We start from the raw sequence: 20,613 nt of genomic DNA on the forward strand, positions 1-20,613 counted from the left end.
AGTGTGGCCCGTGAGGTTCAGGGAACCTTACACTTCCAGAATGACGAAGCATAAAACTTGTCTTTGATCCTCTGAAAAGTCTTAGACAGCAACTATCTGCATTATTGTAATATCAAGTTCACGTACGAGCCCACAGCATGCTTGTGGGCAAGTGCCTAATAAAAATTATTTGAAAAGGATTATAAAGCTATGGGCCTTTTAAATAATGTTTAGTAAACTGTCTGTTAGTTCACACCAGTTCACTTCTAAATATCTTAGGATTTGATGTAGGTCTAAACAGTAAACCAATTTGTAATGCTTATGTCAGTTTTTGAGACACATTTTTGTGTACAGGTCATTACATTGGGTGTCCTTTCAGACATTTAGGGTAGACACATTTACTTGTCATAGGGGTTCATAATGCAACACACTTCTATGGGCTGAAAAATTACTATATAAATAATACAGAGAAGGCTTTCCTGTGCATACGTCCCCAGACACAATTAACTAGTATAAAAATAGATTATACCCCAAATGATAAACTTGGTGACTTAGTTTTATATTTTCTCACACTTATATTTAAAGAAAATTTCTTCATTGAGCAAGAAGAAAATAAACCAAATAAATATAGTACATGTGGGGGTGGAGAAAATGAATCTGACATTTTCCCTAGTGCCTGGTTTGACTATTATATTTCTAACTATAGAACTATGGACAGGGCTGTTTTAGGGTGAAATACAAAATGAGTGAGAAGAGATCATTTCCTGGGTAGAGCCAGATTATTTTCTAATGTATCATTAATCTTCCTTTTTCTTTTTCCTATCAATACATAAAACATGAATGCCTTTTATTTTAATGATACAAGTTTCCAGGTAATTGATTTAGAAACACAGAACCACGGCCTGATGTTGATAAGGCATCATGATCTGGTTGATTACAACATCTTCCTTAGGTAATTTTTGGAATCATTAGGATGCTGCTTAAACACACAACACACACACACACACACACACACACACACACACACATACACACACACACACACACCCCAAAATCATTCCTTGGGATTCATCTGCCCTCAATGCACATCTCATTAAAACATTAGAATGGGAAATCATATGTTATGAAATTATCATCCTCCACCAAGAGAGTGGATAAAGTGAACTTAAGGTCCCCTAAGTACCTTTCCCTCATCATCATGAATCACACTGGAAGAGTCACATAACTCATGTTCTTGCTCTGACCTCTTGATTTTTCACTTTATCTAAATGACTTACCTAGATCACCTAGGCTCCCACCTGGACCAGCTAAGCAGCATTGGGATGAGGCTCTAATTTTCAAACCTGGAGCCTTGTGGTTTTACATTGAACCCCCAGAGAGAAGACAGGCTGCCTCCCAGGTAAACCTGTTGCCTGGCAATGAGTCCACAAGATCATTCAGGTTCTCACATGTTAGAGCTTTCAACCAAATGTCTGAATGAACTTTCCTGGATTTAGGAGTTTTTCCTCCAGGCCATCTCTAATGTAGAAACCTATGTTGTTGCTTTCCATTTTTTCTTGACGCCCAGATCCCAAGGAACATAATAGCATTCATGATAGCTCAGAGCCAACATAAAAATATTAGAGTCAGGGCTTCCCTATCCATCTTCTATCACCATCTCAGGCTGAGAGACCGATTGCCTGTGATAAAACATAGCTAAATTAGTTATGGGCTTCTGACTTCATTTTTATTAGAGCCTAGTACATGTTGGGCACAGCTCTGGGCACTTAAAATATTCTCCTGCATTCCACTTACAACAAACTTTGAAGTAGGCATTATAATCCTCATTTTAAAGATTAAAAAAAACTAAGTACCTACTATGTGGCAGGTCCTGGTCCAGGTGCTGGGGCTGAGATTAGTTACCATGCAGAGGAGCAATGGCTTGGAGTTGTCAGACTAAGGTTATACTGCCCAGAAGGGTTAGTAGTATAATCTCCTACCTCTTTATTGCTGTTTATCATCCCTACTAAAGCCAAAGGTTAAACTCTAGAGAAAGGTGGGCAATCAGGAACAAATCTAGATTTGTCTATAGTGCTATATATCCATATAGCTAAACTGCCTTCAGAGTCAACCCTCTAATCAGACACTCATGCTGGTGACCATGGTTTGGAGGCTCCGCATGTCCTCACACCCTGGACAGAGATGTCAAACAGTAAACCCAAGAGCAGATTCACTGCAAAGTGAGGAAGATGGGTAGGTGTGTTAGTTTGGTAACCACCAAGGAAAGTGAACTTAGGTAGTACTGGATGATTCTGCCTTTTCCTGTTGGAATAAAATAGACTGATAAATAATAAGTAAAATAAAATAAATAAAATAGGAAAACAAAAATTGTGTTCTACAGACATATCTAAGATATAACGAGTGATTTATAACTTATGAAGTTCGTTTGTAGGGAAAAGCAACTAAATAGTTTTGGTGAAGAATGGTTTGGGGACCTGAATTATCTGGTTTTACACATGTAGAATAATCAGCTTTGTGGATCACCTGCCATATCTCCAGGTGACTGGCACTGGTGGAAAACAAAGGCTATAAGCAACGCTAGTGTGGAAGTGAAAACAAAACTTTAAATGGTGCTGCTCCGGGACAAAATAAGTTGTGATCACACTCTTCTATATAACAGAAATATATTTTTATCTCATTACATAGCATCTAATTATACTACTCACAGCCACTGTCACCAAACTGTATAGAGATTTTAAGCAGGCCAACTGTAGAAGTTTATTTGTTTTATAATGCCGAAGAAAGCACTGTGAAATAAATAAATATTGGGAGGTGTAACGAATAATAGTGGTATTCTCTCCATTCCACAAAAGAGTTAATTGAAAATAAATTAAAATTACTTTTTTTGACTGTTAAGCATGTACTAGGAAAGATTATTTTTGTAGGGATATATATAGAAACCAAGTCATCAAGTCATTTAGTGTGTGGCCAGTACCTAAAATCTGGGAGACATACATCTCTGAATATATTTAAGTCTCTTTGTTCTTACTGAAAAGTTACATTTCTATGCATAATGATGCCAGTTCTCCCAAACTCCCATTTAACCTCCCTTTTTGGCTGTCTTATTTGCATTATTTTATCATTTGTGTTATTGTACAATACACCATATACAAAATATATTAAGCCAAAATTTTTGGTCAAGGTGAAGATGAAGGTGAGTAAGAGACTTTGCACTTACAAATTCAAAATTTTTAAATTGAAATATATATTTTAGAAATTTACCTATATTATCATAATGAACTAGAAGCTATTCTTTAACCAAAATCCATTTTGAGAATAATTAAAACCAATAAACACCATTGCTCTGAATTAAGATCATCAATCCTCAGTTTCTTAGTATTTCTAAAAGAAGAGCATTTTAAAAGTGCTCTTTGTTACATAAAAAAGGAATGGAGCCATCCAGGTAACTGCAGGGAATAGATGCATATTAAATACTCTGACAGATATGGAAAGTAATCATGACAATCTGTGGAGGAAAAAGGAAAAAGGTCCATAAAAAATCAAAATGAAAATGTCAGAAAGCACAGACAACAGGGGTAACTTAGCTTAATGGACAAATGGTCCCAAATATACAGGTTTACAGCCCCAGAAGGTACTCCCCACATTCACACAGATGGCCAAAGCCATCCAGAAAAGAGAAAGTTAATTCCAGTACTCTCTGAATCAAAAGACAGTGTGAGGATCTTGGTTTTATAGACTCTCAACAAAGTGGGCTTAAATTATCTGAAAAACCCACATATTTAGAACATGTTCCCTTATAATGGTAAATGAAATTTATTTTAACTGTAAAGTAGTAAGTGACAGACTTTACATAAGCCCTCTAAAAAAGGCACACCAAACTACTGCTGGTGCCAAAGGAATCACTCTATTTGTAAACAGAGGGATCTATTTGACACTTAAGCAGTAATGGTTTAAAATCAACTATAGGATAATGAGATCAACATCAGTCTGTCATCACTTTCTTCTGCTTTGGTTGGCTAATCATCAGTGAAGGTCTCCTCCCTTCAGGAAAGCATATCCTCTTACCTAATAGATGTTCAAGTTAAATAAAGACCACTTTGCAAGCTTTGGCAAATAAGTAAATCCATCCACAAAAATCCAGAAAATTCACTCAAATTCACAGATAAAATGCATGAGCAGACCTGATAGTTCAAAAGAAGGGATTTTTTTTTGAAAAAGAGAGAGAAGGGGGGGAGAGGGAAGAAGGGAACGGGGGGGGGGAGAGAGGGAGAGGGAGAGAGAGAGAGAGAGAGAGAGAGAGAGAGAGAGAGAGAGAGAGAGAATATGAGTGGGGGAGGGGCAAGGACAAAAAGAGAAAAGAATCCTAAGCAGGCCCCACACTCAATGTGGAACTGACACAGAGCTCAATCCCACAACCCTGGGATCATGACCTGAGCCAAAATCAAGAGTCATACACTCAACCAACTGATCTATCCAGGTGCCCCTGAATCCCCATTTTAAAATAAGGTTGAGCGCTCCTTGACCTCAACCGCAGCAATTTCCTACTCAACACATTCCCAAAGGCAAGGGAATCAAGAGCAAAAATGAACTATTGGGATCTCATCAGATAAAAAGCTTCTGCACGGCAAAGGAAACAATCAATAAAACTAATAGGAACCAATGGAATGGGAAAAGTTAGTTGCAAATGACATATCAGATAAAGGGCTAGTATTCAAAATCTATAAGGAATTCACCAAACTCTACACCCGAAAAACAAATAATCCCGTGAAGAAATGGGCAGAAGACATGAACAGACACTTCTCCAAAGAGGACATCCACATGGCCAACAGACACACGAAACAATGCTCAGTGTCACTCATCATCAGGGAAATACAAATCAAAACCACACTGAGATACCACCTCACACCAGTAAGAGTGGCTAAAATGAACAAACCAGGAGACTATAGAGGCTGGCGAGGATGTGCAGAAAAGGGCACCCTCCTACACTGTTGGTGGGAATGTAAACTGGTGCAGCCACTCTAAAAAACAGTGTGGAGGTCCTCAAAGAATTAACAGTAGAACTCCCCATGACCCAGCAATAGCACTGCTAGGGATTTACCCAAGGGATACAGGAGTGCTATGCATCGGGGCACATGTACTCCAATGTTTATAGCGGCACTTTCAACAATAGCCAATCATGGAAAGAGCCTAAATGTCCTTCAACTGATGAATGGATCAAGAAGATGTGGTTTATATATAATGGAATACTACATGGCAATGAGAAAGAATGAAATCTGGCCATTTGTAGCAAAGTGGATGGACCCCAAGGGTGTCATGCTGAGTGAAATAAGTCAGGCAGAGAAGGACAGATACCATATGTTTTCACTCATAAGTGGAACAGGAGAAACTTAGCAGAGGGCTATGGGGGAGGAAAAGGGGGAAAATAGTTGGGGAGAAGGAGGAAGGCAAACTATGAGAGACTCTTGAATACTGAGAACAAACCGATTAAGCTGATGGGGGAAGGGGGGAGGGAAAGGGAGGTGATGGTCATGGAGGAGGGCACTTGTGGGTGTTATATGGAAACAAACTGGACAATAAACTATAAAAGAAAAGAAAAGAAATAGGGTTGAGCATCCTCTGCAATATGACGATGATACCAATATTAAGTTATTAATAGAAAACTTCCAAAAATAAAAACAATCACATATTTATTCTTTTTTCTGCATGCATATTTGGTCAATTGAACACCAACAGTGTGTGGCACAATAAAACACAATCCTTAAGCTCTTAAAAACCTAACTGCATCCGAACCAGGGCTTGGTTATGACTTGATTTCATTTTTATGTTATTTCAAATTAGCTATTTTTTTAAAGGAAGATTCTGTTTAGTTTCTATATATGTCAAGCACCCATTCTTTCCACTGACCAGTATGATTACTCTTGAGGAACTTCTATTCTGAGTGGAAAATGAAATGAATATCATCAATTTTCATTGCACTTATAGTTCGAAATCTTATATAGTTTTTAAAGTACTGTGTTAAGCTGTATATTAGAATTTAGGATTCTGAAGGTGTATTTGGACCATTGGCTGTCTAGAGCTAAAGACAAAGTTGGGGGAATTTATGCCCACTTGAGCCCAAATAATAAAGGTCCATTCACAGAACCTGTTCACTAGATGGCAGCCCAGTTTGCCCGCTTGGCTCTGCCATCCAGCCACAGTTGCCACACCACATTGGCAAGTGGATGGCCTCACCTCCATACTGCTCAGCCTTACTAGAGTGGGCTCCCTCCAGTTCTATAATTTCTTGGATTCACTGGGTGCTCAGAAAGGTACGGGTTTAGAATTAAAAGCACCCCTTCCCCGGGCTGTGTCTGATGAACTTGGGAGACCTATAATATCTCAAACTTCTTTCCTTTCAGAACAACTTGAATAAAACCTACAGTTAGCAAAGAGGCTATGAGAGACTAGGAAGAAAAACCAGAACTGTTGTTCTCAACCACTTGTTTTTTTCAGTCATGGATTCCTGTAAGAACCTGATCAAAGCTATGGACTCTCTTCCAGAAAAGAAAAGAATGAATGAAAAGAGAAGATACATGTTGCATGGGCAACTTTCACACAAATTTCAAGGGAGAAATCACTGATGTCCTGAAGCTCATCCAGGATACAAATGAAATCAGTAGTGCTTCCACCATTTCCCTCAGGCCCTTTGTTAGCTGTGAATTGTTTCTTTTTGCGTGATCCAGGGTCCAGATGGCATTGGCTCTCAGCTGAGTCAGTGGCCCTGGGATGCTGTGTCAGGCGGGAGATGAGGGCAGGAGGGCACAGACCTTGGGCTCCTCTTCTCTGCCTCCTAATCAACAGTCCTCACAGCCAGTCTGAAGGCTGTGCCAGCTTGGACTGTCCTCTAGTCAATGGGGAGAACTCACATACAATTTCTATTCAACGCTCCCAGTACTCCTTTCTGGTGCTAAGGACATGATCGGACAAGAAATCAAGTTCTACTTGATTCTACTGAATCAAGTTTCAGTAAAAATACAATTAAAACCATATACTATAATGTGCTTGTGTCCAATTGACATTTCTGATAAAGGCCTCAACTGTTTAACAAACACTAAGGAGAAACTGAAACACACAAAAGGCACTCATCCAATTTGCACTAGCCTGTAAGTGCTGGCAAACATCAGTGTCTGAGAAGGCTTTTAATGTTATTGATAGCTTATTCAAATAGGCTGGAGTGGTCCCACAGGGCCTGAATCACTACTACTGTGAAGAAATATGCTACTTATAAAGCAAAGATGGGGAGAATGTGCTCAGAAATAAGTGTGCTGCATTGTCTAAATCAAAATGGCCCTTCTCAGCAGCTATGATGTAAGCAGGCGGCAGTAAACCTTTCTTCCAGTTATACAACAAACTAGCTGCAGGAATGCCTGGAAAGCCAAATGTCCAATGACCTTTAAGGAAGAGAATTTTGTAGATAGGTAGGGTGCTGTTTCAGGAGACTTCAGCAGCTGTGATGGTCACAGAAAATACCATGGTCTTAAGGTTTGCTCTTTTAGGTACCTCACATGTCCGTGTGGAGGACAAAAATGTCAGGGAAATAAAAAAGACATAGTACAAGAGGAAAGAAGGGGCCAAAGAGAAATGGAAATCCTGAAAGAAGACTTGAAGTTGGAGGGAGACAACTAAAGAGGTGAAGTAGGTGCCCCGTGCTGGTCAGGGAAGAAAGGGTGCTGGCATTCACGGAGCCACACTTGGGTGCTGGTGATTCAAGGCTCAGTGCCCCTTGGTGGAGAAGGTAAAAGACAAAACAAATATATGAGGTACAAGACAAAAAAAAATACATATATGTATGTACTTTGCAGGAGAAGAGAGGTATGATGGCAGACTGATGAAAAAGGAGCTTAAGTTAGTATTTAAAAAAATTTTTTTTGTTTGTTTATTTTTGAGAGAGAGAGACAGAATGCAAGGGAGGAGGGGCAGAGAGAGAGGGAGACACAGAATCCAAAGCAGGTTCCAGGCTGCTGTCAGCGCAGAGCCCGATGTGGGGCTCGAACTCACGATCCACAAGATCATGGCCTAAGCCAAAGTTGGAGGCTTGACCCAGTGAGCCACCCAGGCATACCAGTTAGTATTTAAAAAATAAATAAATAAAAATGAAGGAATATCAATTAGTTGGAACTTGTTTGAAGAGCTTTGATGAGTTTTTGGAGAGCCTAGATCGAAAAAAGCAATTATGTGCTCCTGGGGAAAACATTTGGATCAAGAACCAAGAAGGGACAGCATCCACCTGGCTCTAATAGTACAAAACACTTGGCTTAGTGCTCTTCACAGCCAAGACACTGAAGGTTTCAAAAACTGATATACTCAAACTGTAGGAACACCAAGACAGGCTGGTTCTGCTGGTCTCTCTGGCAACCAAATTTTGGCTACCTCATTGCTCATTAGTCTCTGAATCAGGGGCTAATCAGGAAAAATATAAGGAGGAGAAACTCTAATCAGCCCATTTGTGAGCAGCTCTGGCTGAAAGATGGATAGGGAGGAGATTTAAACTATCATAAAGTTTGGTTATTATCTGTGTGTTTCAATTACCATTGGTATCTCCGCTCCCGGGAGAAGCAGTAATTGAGAGTCAGCTGTGGAAATTAAAATCATAGGACGGGGAGGGTGTCAGCATTCTGAATGGCAGCTTTTGATCGGCAGATGGGCTTGGTTTTAAGAGGCCAGTTGGCAGGGTTGTGTGTCTCCTGACATTCATCTGTCAGAGGATGCAAAGCAGAAGCAGCTCATTTGCACTTACATGTCAGAATCACCAGGAGGACGCTGAGACCCCTCCTTCGATGATGAACATAACGGGAGGCTCATGATAACAAGAGTACCAAGACCAGGCCGAGGTAGGCGTCCAGACGGAGAGCTCTCCCTCTGCAGGTGAAACCATGCCCAGGCGACTCTAAAACTCCTCTAGATGGGGGTATGTCTTGTGCAGATCTGGACATAGTCCTCACCCTTGGGGCTAAGTAAGTGGACACTTAGGACCCAGGTCTGATAACTTCCGGTCTGTCTGAAAATCTACGTAATGACTTACTACCATGGAAGGATATTTGGAATAAATTGTGTCAGCTGACAAAAGTACCTTACAAAACAGTATATTAAATGATTGCATTTTTTGTAAACAATGTGTGAAAAAAAAAGTAATACAGAAGGGAACGTGCAAAACACAGTGATCACACTGAGGAGGTGGAGTTACAGACAGCCTTTATGCTCCTCTATTTGCTTAACTAAATCCTTGACTTTTTCAACATTGAGCACATCAGTTGCATAATAAAAAGTTTTTAATAACATTAATACTGGGGCGCCTGGGAAGCTCAGTTGGTTAAGCATCCGGCTTTGGCTCAGGTCATGAGCTCACCGTTCGTAGGTTCCAGCCCTGCATCAGGCTGAGTCAGGCTCTGTGCCGACAGCTAGCTCAGAGCCTGGAACTTGTCTCCAGATTCTGTGTCTCCCCCTCTCTCTGACTCTCTCCTGCTCCTGCTGTCTGTCTGTCTGTCTCTCTCTCTCTCAAAAATAAATAAAAAATTAAAAAATGTTTAAAAATAATATTAATACTAAAATGTATTTTAAATACATGAAAATATTTTTCAATGTATTCATCAGATCTCACATAGCTAAGGTGCTGAACCTGTGAGAATAAAAGAGCAATTCATAATTGATTTCTAAAAACCCCTACATGGATACCCCAGGGTCTCCTCAGGAAAAGCCAGGAGGAATGCAATCCAGATTTCACTCACTACAATATATTTACAAGAATGCTTAAGATCTGCTAACTACTTCTGAACTCATGCAATCTGTAATTAAATGCATTCTATTTATTCCTTGCTTCACAAGTAGTAAACTTAGGATTTCTTACTTGAGGAGATAACATACTCAGGACTCAAAAAATAGCAAATGAAGGTAAAGAGTTCCCCAATTCTTGGGATTAGAGTGTTGAGTGGAAACTTTCCTCCTATCCTACTTTTAGTAGATTTAGTTCCACTGTTTTTGCTGAGTGGGTGCAGATAATTCCTGCAAAGAATAATGCTGATCTGTGCCCCCTCCCCCTTTAAAGTCTTTCTGTTTCCACTTTGCTGCTTCCTACTTATCTAGACACTCTATGTAAGGCAGAACAGATAGGTCCTGAGGAGAAAGAGAGGTTCTAGACTGGACTTATGGGTGCCAGCAAGGAAGTTCCTATAGCTATGTGATGGCGAATGGCTTAAGAGAATGGTTGCCATCGTAATGGACATGACCGTGCTAAATTTGAGAGACAAAAATAGCTAAGAATTTAAATAGACTATCACATTACAGTTGTTTCCAAAAGCAACAAAGGTGGCAATAACAACAGGGAATTACTTTGTACCAGGCCATTAGGGCACTATATATTATTTATATATTCTCTTGCAAACTCACAACAAAGTGGCCCAGTAAAAATCAGTGGCCCCATTTTACAGAAAAGGAAGCTGAGACTAAGGGATGTTAAGCACATGCCCTGGGAGGATTACATAGGTGCTTAAATTCATGATTCTGGGATCAGACACTCTGAGTTCTTCTCTCAACTTCTTCACTTGTTATCAGGGTGACACTGAGCGAAATATCTAACCTCTCGGTTCTTCAGTTTCCCAATCTGTGAAATAGAGATAATAACAGTGTCTCTCAGGTAGGGGGCTGCTGCGGGCGTTAAATGAGGCAAGGAGAGAATGTAATGCCCTTAGCTTGGTACTAGCCACACAGTTAGCCTTCAACAGGTGTTGATTCAGTTCTCATTGTGTGGCTGAAGGGACGTCAAGTCCAACCTTCATTCTGATCATTTTCATAGTCAAGAAAATTATATTCCATTCTCAGGCAGTACTCACAGAGACAGAGTTTCCACCTGTAGTTTCTACAGAAACAAGACAATGCTGGCATAAACATTTTGTGAAGATTGAGACCAAATTTCAAAACTTCAAGTACAGTTTTGGATACATGAGACCAAATTGCAAAATCTTAAGTGCTGTTTCTGATAAGTGTGCTTTTAAGAGATACAATTAAAGTGAAGACGCTGTCTAATGTGCTGTAAGAGTCTGTCAAGGGTTCACGCTGAAGCCTTTTGTTGGATTTGTTTCTACGGTCTGGACAAACATCTAAGTAAAAGAAGACAGTCCTGATATGTAATTCTGTCTCAAGTGGTTTCTGAATAAACTCAGTATGATCTAACTTCTTCAGTGGTGGTTCAAGGATTATTATTATTTTTGTTTTACTAGTTCAACAAACGAAAAAGAAGTTGGTAGACACAGGCTCCCCACTTCCCAAATCACCTTTGATTTTTGTCAAAGCACAAACTACACCTGTAAGTGGTGGCAATTAATGGATGTGTTTTATGCTCTGGACAGATCGTGTGATGATCTAACATTTGTATTTCAGTATCCAAAATGTCTGCTTATCTCCCTCAACCCCACGAACTAGAATCTGAGTACTTATGCCACATATCCTATGTTCATATCAACTCCTTATATTTTATTTTGTAAAGTTTATTTTTATTTATTTAAGTGATCTCTATACCCAAAGTGGAGCTCAAACTCCCAACTCTGAGAGCAAGAGTCACATGCTCTTCCGATTGAGCCAGCTAGGTGCCCCCTTACATATTTTAGATAAGTTTTTATTACCCATGTTCCTTCTCATTCTGCCACTTTATCTTATAGAATTATTTTATTATATTTCCTTATTTAAATGCTTTTCAGTGTTCTATATTCTAATGCATCTGTCTTTTATAAGACGGCAGAAACATTCAGAAAAGTCTTCATTGCCTGAAGACCTGGGACAAACACATTACTGTGCTTGTTTTCCCTCCCCTCCTCCTTCTCTCCCTCCTTTCCTTCCTTCCTTCCCTCCCTTCCTTTTATTTCCTTTTATAATAAGATTGCATTTTTTAAGAGCAGTTTTAGTTCACAGCAAAACTGAGGGAAAAGTGCAGAGATCTACCATATAGCCCTGCCCCACACGTGTAGAGGCTCCCTGCGTCTCAGTATTCCCCATTAGAGTGGGGAATGTTACAACTGATGAACTGACACGGACATGCTGTTATCCCCCAAAGTCCATTGTTTAAATTATGGTTCACTCTTGGTGTTGTATGTTCTGTGGGTTTGGGCAGATATACATACAGACAAGCATCCGTCATTACGGTGTTTCTGTGTGTTTTTTTCTCCAACATTCAGCACTGTGGCTTAGCTGAAGTTCATTATCATACAGGTTTCTTCTGTTATCCGAAACACTTAACTTTTACAAAAGACCTACATTAGTACTTATTTTCACTAATCCAAAGAAATTTAAGATGATTTTCACTTTTACCAAATGGTAATTGCTTTTTCACTTCGCACCGCGTCAGCTTATGGAGGTTTCATAGGAGTCCTCTCCGTGGCAGGGAAGCCTGGATGTGGTTATGACCAAAATCTGTTTTTCTTATTCTTACTGTTTTCTCTTCTTCAAACTGATATTCTATTGTTCTAGCAAACTTTACTAAGAAATCAACATTCTCTTCAAAGTTGTATTCTTTATGTGTGTGTCTTACATTCAGGTTTCTAGGTAATCTAAATCAAAATCTGGAATTTCATGATTGTTTTCATCTGTCTGGTTTTCAATTCAATATCAGAGAATTTTCATAATGGTCATTTATAATAGAGTTTTTGATTTGTTACATCAGTTTTACCTTAATGACTTCTATTTGCTAATTTCATAATTAATAATAATATTTGAGCCAAAGAAGGGTGGGCATTCCTGTGTCAATTAAACAATATATTTTAAATCACCAAATATTAATAAGCTTCTATTACTTTTAAAAAAATTTTTATGTCTTTATTTTGAGAGAGAGAGAGACTGAGAGCAAGCAGGGGAGGAGAAGAGAGAGACACACACACAGAATCTGAAGCAGGCTCCAGGCTCTGTCGGAGCTGTTAGCACAGAGCCCGATGCGGGGCTCGAACCCACGGACTGTGAGATCATAACCTGAGCCAAAGTCTGATGCTCAACTGACTGAGACACCCAGGTGCCCCTAAGCTTCTATTATTTATGGGTATTTTTCTAGTTTCTGGGGCTGAAAAAGTATGCAAAGATATTGCTCTTTCCACTCCACCTCAAAAGAGTGCAATTCAAATTCATGAAAGTTAGAGGTAAAATAGAATGAAAATACCTAGAACAACTCCAGGAAGGTTACCCCCTCTCGTCTCACCCCCCCCCCCATTATGGAGACTCACAAACATCAACACAAAGAAAGGGCTCCAGGATCCAAAAGACTAGCATCACTGATGTTGAAGGGAAGATGCAACACTCATGTAGATGAAATTGTTCGTCACTTTTTTTTGACGATTCAGGTATTTCTACACATTATATGCATACTGAATACTCCATTTTCGCATAGGCCTAAATTGGGTACAAAATCAGAGTTCAAAGGGATATATAAGCCTGGATTTCAAAATGTATATCAGATTAAGAGACATTTCTTCACTGATGGGGATAAACCCAAGGATTGTCACGACCAACATCGAATCTAGGTCAGCAACATAAACCTGGCAGAGAATCCTTGATTGTCCAGTGTAGGCTAATATTGCAATTTTAATTAAAGAGTTACGATGTCAATTTAGAAACACAATGGGGGAGCAGCTGTACTCCAGGGAAAACATACCTACAATTTCCATCAACATAGATAAGCTCTTACACAATGCAAAGGAGATGTGTGCAAGCCACAAATTAAAAGAATTGTAATCAGGAGGCAATCTCAGAGTTTTCACTGAAGAAATTACCCTTCTAATATTATTAGATGAACCTCCTGCTTACATTTTCATTATTATTTCTTAACATGACTGATCAAGATTCTAAGGAAAAGTTATTGGACTTTAAAGACATTACAGTAATTAATCAACCACTTAAAGTCAGGAGGTTGACCACTGCAACAACTCATCCAATTTACTTAGCTGTGAGCCCTAACACTTCTACCCTCCTGCACTCCTGACATTCATCATAAAGAGCAAGCAACGTCTTCAATATGGAAGCAACTCAAGTGTCCATCAAGATAAATGGATAAAGAAGATGTGATCTCGATCTCTCTCTCTCTCTCTCTCTCTCTCTCTCACACACACACACACACACACACACACACACACACACACACATCACATTATTCAGTCATAAAAAGGAATGAGATCTTGTCATCTGCTACTACATGAATGGACCTAAAGGGCATTATGCTTAGTGAAGTAAGTCAGGGAAAGACAAATACCATATGATTTCGCTTACATGTGAAATCCAAAAAAACAAAACAAACAAAAAAGCAGAAACAGACCCATAAATACAGAGAACAAACTAATGGTTGTCAGAGGAGAGGGGAGTGGGAAGATGAGCAAAATGGGTGAAGGGGATCGGGAGGAAGAAGCTTCCAGCTGTGGGCTGAGTGAGTTACGGGAATGAAAGGTACAGGATAGAGAATATAATGTATTGCAATAATATTGCACTGTGACAGATGGTAGCTGCCCTTGTAGTCGGCACAACATAATGTATAGACTTGTCCAATCACCATGCTGTACACCTAAATCTAATGCAACATTATGTGTCAACTATACTACAATAACTTTTTTTAAACTAATGTCTTGAGTCTAACCCCACATCCATCCTCCTGATCGCCACCTTCCATCAGCATTCTGAAAGAACAGATACATGTTAAACATTCTATGCCTAGACCTGTCACCATACCAGTAGTATGTTTGATGCTATTTTAAGTAACTCACATTTAGAAGTGTACTCCTGAGCACATTTATAATACACAAGTCACTCTGCAACTCCCCTTTTACTCTTTTCCGCAAGTTGCCTGCAACTTTCACATGTCCTGACTTTCATTGATATTCTAAATCCCCAGTGAATAAGGAATTAGCCCAAACATATAATCACCTTGTAGATTTTAAGATCTTAGAGTTAAAGATGTATTTGCTTACTACTTCATTTGTGTTTTTAACAACTTAACTGTTTTGCCTCTTCTTCATCCTGAGTGGCTCCTCTTTCATCTGGCGATCTTTCATGTCATGTGGTTCCCCATTTTTTCCCCTTTTTTCTGAAGATGAACACTCCACACCTGACCGCAATATGGAGCAAAGGCTGACTGTGAGCATGGCTGAACCATCTGGTACCACACTCAGATTTAATTAATGTTTGCTGGGTGAGTACCATGTGTCAGGCCCCGAGCTGGGCATTTCTGCAGATTTGGCTGAATACTCCATGTGTACACGGACCTAATTCATTACTGGATTATTTTTTAAATCCCCATGTATTAAGTATGTCTTTATTTTCTGTATCCTGATGTTTTGACATCTTTGGTCCTTGATGACCCTGTAGGGACTGCCCATCCCAGGGTGAGCTAATTCCTAGAGATAAATAATTCGGCTACCAGTGTGCCTTTCATATGCAAACCAGTCAATCCTGGAGCCCATCATCTGCACCTGCACACTCAGCAAAGCTGTCCCCCTACCCTAATCACCCCAGGGCCAGGTACCAGAAAACGAGGGACAGCTTCTATGCCTCAAAGCTCTCTGAAATTATTCAGGCCTAAATCTGCTTGCCCTGCTCCTTCTGTTTCTTCCCTTGCCCGCACTCATCCTTACCCCCTCCACCTCCTTGTAGCCCCGCATGACATATGTGCCTACTGCTTTTGGGGACCTGTGAGCATAATAAACTCTTTCCTTCATGACAGTCATTTCCAGGTCTGCATGTCTTACCATACCTGGTTAAAACATCCCACATAATCACAGAATTGGCATCTGCGATCATTCTGTTTTCCTTTTATCCCACCCTGGGTGTTCAGTAAAGACAAATTTTTAAGTTATTTTTGTCATTTGTCTTTTATCTGGCTCATGTTAACAATACTTAATAGACATAATTATACAGAAGTTCCTCTAGTGTAAAACCAAAAAGATTTAATTAATCATTATTTTCTAATATGTGAAAGAGACAGCTCTGACCTATCTGCCAAGTCCCTTAACCACACGCGCTGCTTTGCCTGTATATGGGGAGACACACACCATTTATTCTCTCCTGAGCAAGCACCCTTAATGTAGATTAGAAACCCACAAGTGACCTTAGTTGGTCACGTAAGTGTTTCGGAGGTCCCACATGTCACCACCGAACTAGAATCGGGACAAAGCTTTGCAGGTCCAGCTGTTACGTTCATAGACTTGGGGTTATTTGGGTAATGCTAATGATCAACTTCGGATCCCCGGGATCGCTTGCTGCTAAGCTAAGCTAAGCTTCCCAGCCATTCCTTCTGTTGCATCCTCATATAGCTTCCTGTTCGGCCTAGAAGTACATTCTGCTTCACTGGGGAGCAGTGAGGAAGCTGAAGCAGTGACAGACAGAGGTCTAGAGTGCCTATCAAGGTTTTCTTTTCTCCTTTTTGTCTTTTTCTTTGTCAAAGTGTCAGGGTGGCCTTTTGGGGGGGATGGCAGTTAAAAAGCAGACTGTAAGGCAAGCCCTTAAAAGTGTGTGTGTCTATAAATATAAATATATAAAAATAAATATATATTTAATAAATAAATATAAATAATTTTTTTCTCTCAGAGATGCACATCCAGACAAGGTCATCAGCACTGAGTTTCTGTCTCCGAGGAGCTTACTGAAAGAAAAGTATTTACCTATTAATTCCGGTTTCTGTCAAATATACAAGAGGACAAGTGCATGACATTGAACTAAGCATAAAATTCAAGCAATTTATGACTGAGGATCGTATGAAAGAATCAAGGTATTAAGATGTTATAAATTCTTTCATTGGTCAAAGATTAATGAAAGCCACAGTGGAATTTCTTCTGTCCTGAAGTAGTTTTTGTAATGGCATGAAATACTTTGGACAGGGGTCTGTAAATGAAATCAAGGACTTAATTCTGGCCTATAACCCTTTCCTATGTCTGGCATTTCTGTCAATGTCACAATTTGAAGAAGATGTCTTCTTCTAACTGGCAGGAGAGCAGTAAACTACCCGATGTGTCCCCACGCCTTCCATGTGAGGACATCCCCTCACTCATTCTACGGGCGCTTATTGAGCACATTGACTCTGTGTCATGGACTATCCTAAATGGCTGGCATAGAGAGCTGAGAATGAGGCGGATAAAGTCCTTGCCCTCCTGGAGCTTGGCCTAACAAAATGAGTGACTCTATGAATGAATGAATCAACAGGGTTAATGGAATTAAGTATGTACAGATGAGCACAGTTCATTGATAAGGTTCATTTTTTTCCCCCATAGTAACATCTCTGAAATAGGGATGTGTCTCAATATTGATGGTAGCTTAAAATTGCTGACAACTTGGAAGCAGTCACGGCACCACGTCACTTCTCTGCACATGCATAAACACGGTCACAGCTACTCATTTTGTTAGCACTTCTACTAAATTACGGGCATTGTTGGCAAGGCAGGTGCTCTGTTTAATTGCCATTTAAATGTTTTTTTAAAGATTCCACTATGACTTGGCACTGAAAAAAGATGTGACTATGTATGCACCACGGCAGAGAAACAGAGCAGTGGGGCTTAAATGTTATATTACTAAGGGAAACATTTGTCTTTGTTTGACATTTCCATATTACCTTGCAAAGCAAGATCCAAATGCTTTACCAGATTGGAAAAAGAAAGACGCAGAAGAAGAATCTGTTAGGGTTTGTTACTGAGATATATGCAAACTCACTGCCTATCACACATTGCTTGGGGAAGCAGTGCTAATTAGTGATGGTACGAGTGGGAAAAAGTACCAAAACCCTTGGTAGAGATGAAGACTCGAAAGCAATAAGAGGGTGGTGTAGCCGATTCACGTGACATCATGGAAAACAGCTATTAAGGTGGCATGCATGTTATCATACAATGGGCGGTATTTTCTCTTTCTTCTTGTTTGACATAAAAATAATGCTAAATCTTATAACTGATGACATTTTGGATTTGATGAAATGGAAACAAACATGGACAGCTAGTTAATGAGAAGTTTTAGGCACAGAATAGAATGCAGAGTAGAAGTTTGTTGATACCGGACAGTTTTAAGCTAATGAGGTATTTGCACAAACCCAACTTTAGGCAAACTGCGTGATGTCAGTTTGGTATGGTTTTGCAGATCACTGGTCATTTTAAAGAAGTCTACATCATTCCTTATGCCCAACAATGTTTTTGGTATATTTCCCATTCTGGTGCAAAAGTGTGACAATGAACAAACCTCATGTTCCACTTTCCCAACTTTAATTAGCGCTGCTCCAGTTTTTGGCAGTTTAGAGAACTTAGAGGGGAGGTGCTGGGGCTGTATTCTAAACGCAAACCTCCCGACTGCTGCAGGGAATGGAGTGAAATAATTAGACAGGAGAGTCCATTTGAAATCCCAAAGCAGGCACAAGGGACTTTGAGGTTCTTAGCACTAGAGTAACATGCGTAAAATGCCAGCTACAGGGATATGTTTCCAGGCAGCATATGGACTCAGCTCAAAAATGCATCTAGTTTGCTTTAGGCTTTAGGCTTGTACTTCTAATCATTTTGGAATGAGAGAAGAGAGTTGAAAACTATACCATGGAGAGAACACACACACATACCCGTAGGGAGAAGAAATAAAATAATAAAATTAAGTCAATTATAATAACAGACACAATTTTTAACCACTACAAAACTGTGTCACAACTGCAACATCTGGTTTTGATACCATTCAGCCAAGTACCAGTTGGGTTAGTATAAAAGTGAGTAACTGAAACAGGAATAGGTGTGTGGTTGCACCCATCACCAAGATAACAAGTCAATGAGTTTCTATATGGTGGACAAATATCTTCAATAGGGTTGACAACGGGCAATACCATATACATGGCATCTCACACTCTGCTTCCTGCTCATGGGGCCCTATGTTAATTTCCTTTCTGGTCAGCATCAGAGAATTCAGGGATTCCCTGGACTAATAGCACCATCCCCAATGGCTTTGTTTCCATTTTTCCCTTTCTGTAGCCTGGCCTGTGTCAGGAATTCTCTGACAGTTGGTACAGGAAGATGAGTGTGCCAGTGTGAACACTGACTGCAGGGGATGTATCACTGCCAGCTGGGGGGTGTGGAGTTATATGTGCTGAGCTAAAACGGACTTGGATGCCTGAGAGAGTAGAGACTGCTCATTAAGTGGCAGTGAGGGGAACACTTGGTTTCCTGTCTTCCAGAGCCAACCTCTCTGAAAGGACAAGGGGCTTATATGTCTGGAGATTTCCATATGAGTTATATGCATTATATACTGGGGACTGGGGCTTAGGGGGTGTCTGGAGAGTTCCTGATGTTGCCCATTGGTGGAGGGAATACTTGTTGGGCACAGGCATATAGTGTTGGGCTGTCAGAGGGAGAAAACGTATAAAGTCTTTGGGCCAGGAGGCCAGTGCAGATAGCATTTGCCATAGTTTGATTTCCTAGTATATTGTAAAATGGCAACTCTCTTTCAAGATGGCTGGGAGATAGCATTGGGTCGTGGTGAAGAGCACGGGTAGGGAATCAAATAGATCTAGGTTCAAATCCCACCTCTATCACTTACTTCCCATATAATCTTGGGAAAGTTTACAAAATCTCTTTAGTCTCTGAAACAGGGTGAGTAATAATGTCTCATCAGGGTGCCTGTGAGATTTAAAGTAACAATATATGAAAAACACCTAGCATGTGCTCAGTATTTGGACACAATATATTGTGTCACCACTAAAGATGTTTTCTTCTCTTTATGATATAAATGTAGTTCGAGAGGTTATGTTACCAGGTGTAGGGGGTAAATCATATGAACCAGAACAGAACATCCATACCCTTGGCTAAGGGTGTCTTTAGGGCACAAAATGGTATTATGAAGTCGTCTTTTGGTATGAATATGTCTTGGTTAGAAATGAATAAAATAAACCTGGTCATCCATATATATGATCTGAAAGGTTAATTAGAATTAAACAGAGTCTACATATATTTGCTGAGACCTGCTAATTTCAAGTCAACGTGGTGTAAGCGTAATTACCCCCTCTATCTACTCTGAGCTACCTTATGATAGGCCTGTTCCCATGATCTTGTATAAAACTCAGTTCTAACTCTAATCATTTCTCTGCATTAGAGGAAGTTTTGTGAAGCAAATAATTCCCACTTAACCCACTTTAAGTTGAAGGCTGAAACTTTCTCCTATCTTCAAGTGGGTCCACTGTTCTGTATTCTTTGTTCCCATCTCCCACCCCAGGAGCCTAGCTGTAACTTCTCCTCCCTTTCCTGTAATCCACAGCACCTGCCCAGCACTCAGGGAAGGCTGATTGGGAGCATATGGCAATAAGAAACTACTCAAGATTTGACAGAAGTAATCACTGGCACCTTGGACACATTGGTGTTTAGGGATCTTTAATTAGAAGTCCGACTTCAATTTCTGACGCTCTTACAACATAGAAACTGATAGCACCCATTCTCGGGGGAGAGCACATATGGGAATACGACTACCTGCTGCACTGTATTCAAGCAAAAGCCATAATGTGTGAGTTCTGGAAGCTGCGTATCCGAAAGCCCCTCCCCAAGGGGGATTCCCACAGAGGAATTTCCTCAAGAAAGGGCCTGTGTCAGGAATGCTGCTAGGGTCAGAAAGTGGCATGGGTTCCTGCATGCC

At 40.1% G+C, this 20,613-nt stretch overlaps 1 long non-coding RNA gene across 3 annotated transcripts in view; it reads left to right on the forward strand.

Moving 5' to 3' along the window:
- LOC115289580 overlaps nucleotides 1–20,443 on the forward strand; it is a 65,777-nt gene extending 45,334 nt beyond the window's left edge. For 2 of the 3 annotated variants that reach the window (XR_003907690.1, XR_003907692.1), the window contains exon 5: nucleotides 6,378–6,997. This is a non-coding gene — a long non-coding RNA (uncharacterized LOC115289580). Of the gene's footprint in view, nucleotides 1–6,377; nucleotides 6,998–15,070; nucleotides 15,170–16,563; nucleotides 16,745–20,241 lie in introns of those variants that run through there. The other variant, XR_003907691.1, reaches the window with a different exon arrangement.
- The last annotated feature ends 170 nt before the right edge of the window (nucleotides 20,444–20,613 follow it).

Source organism: Suricata suricatta, chromosome 4 (assembly GCF_006229205.1).
Source record: "Suricata suricatta isolate VVHF042 chromosome 4, meerkat_22Aug2017_6uvM2_HiC, whole genome shotgun sequence".
Classification (NCBI taxonomy): Eukaryota; Metazoa; Chordata; class Mammalia; order Carnivora; family Herpestidae; genus Suricata; species Suricata suricatta.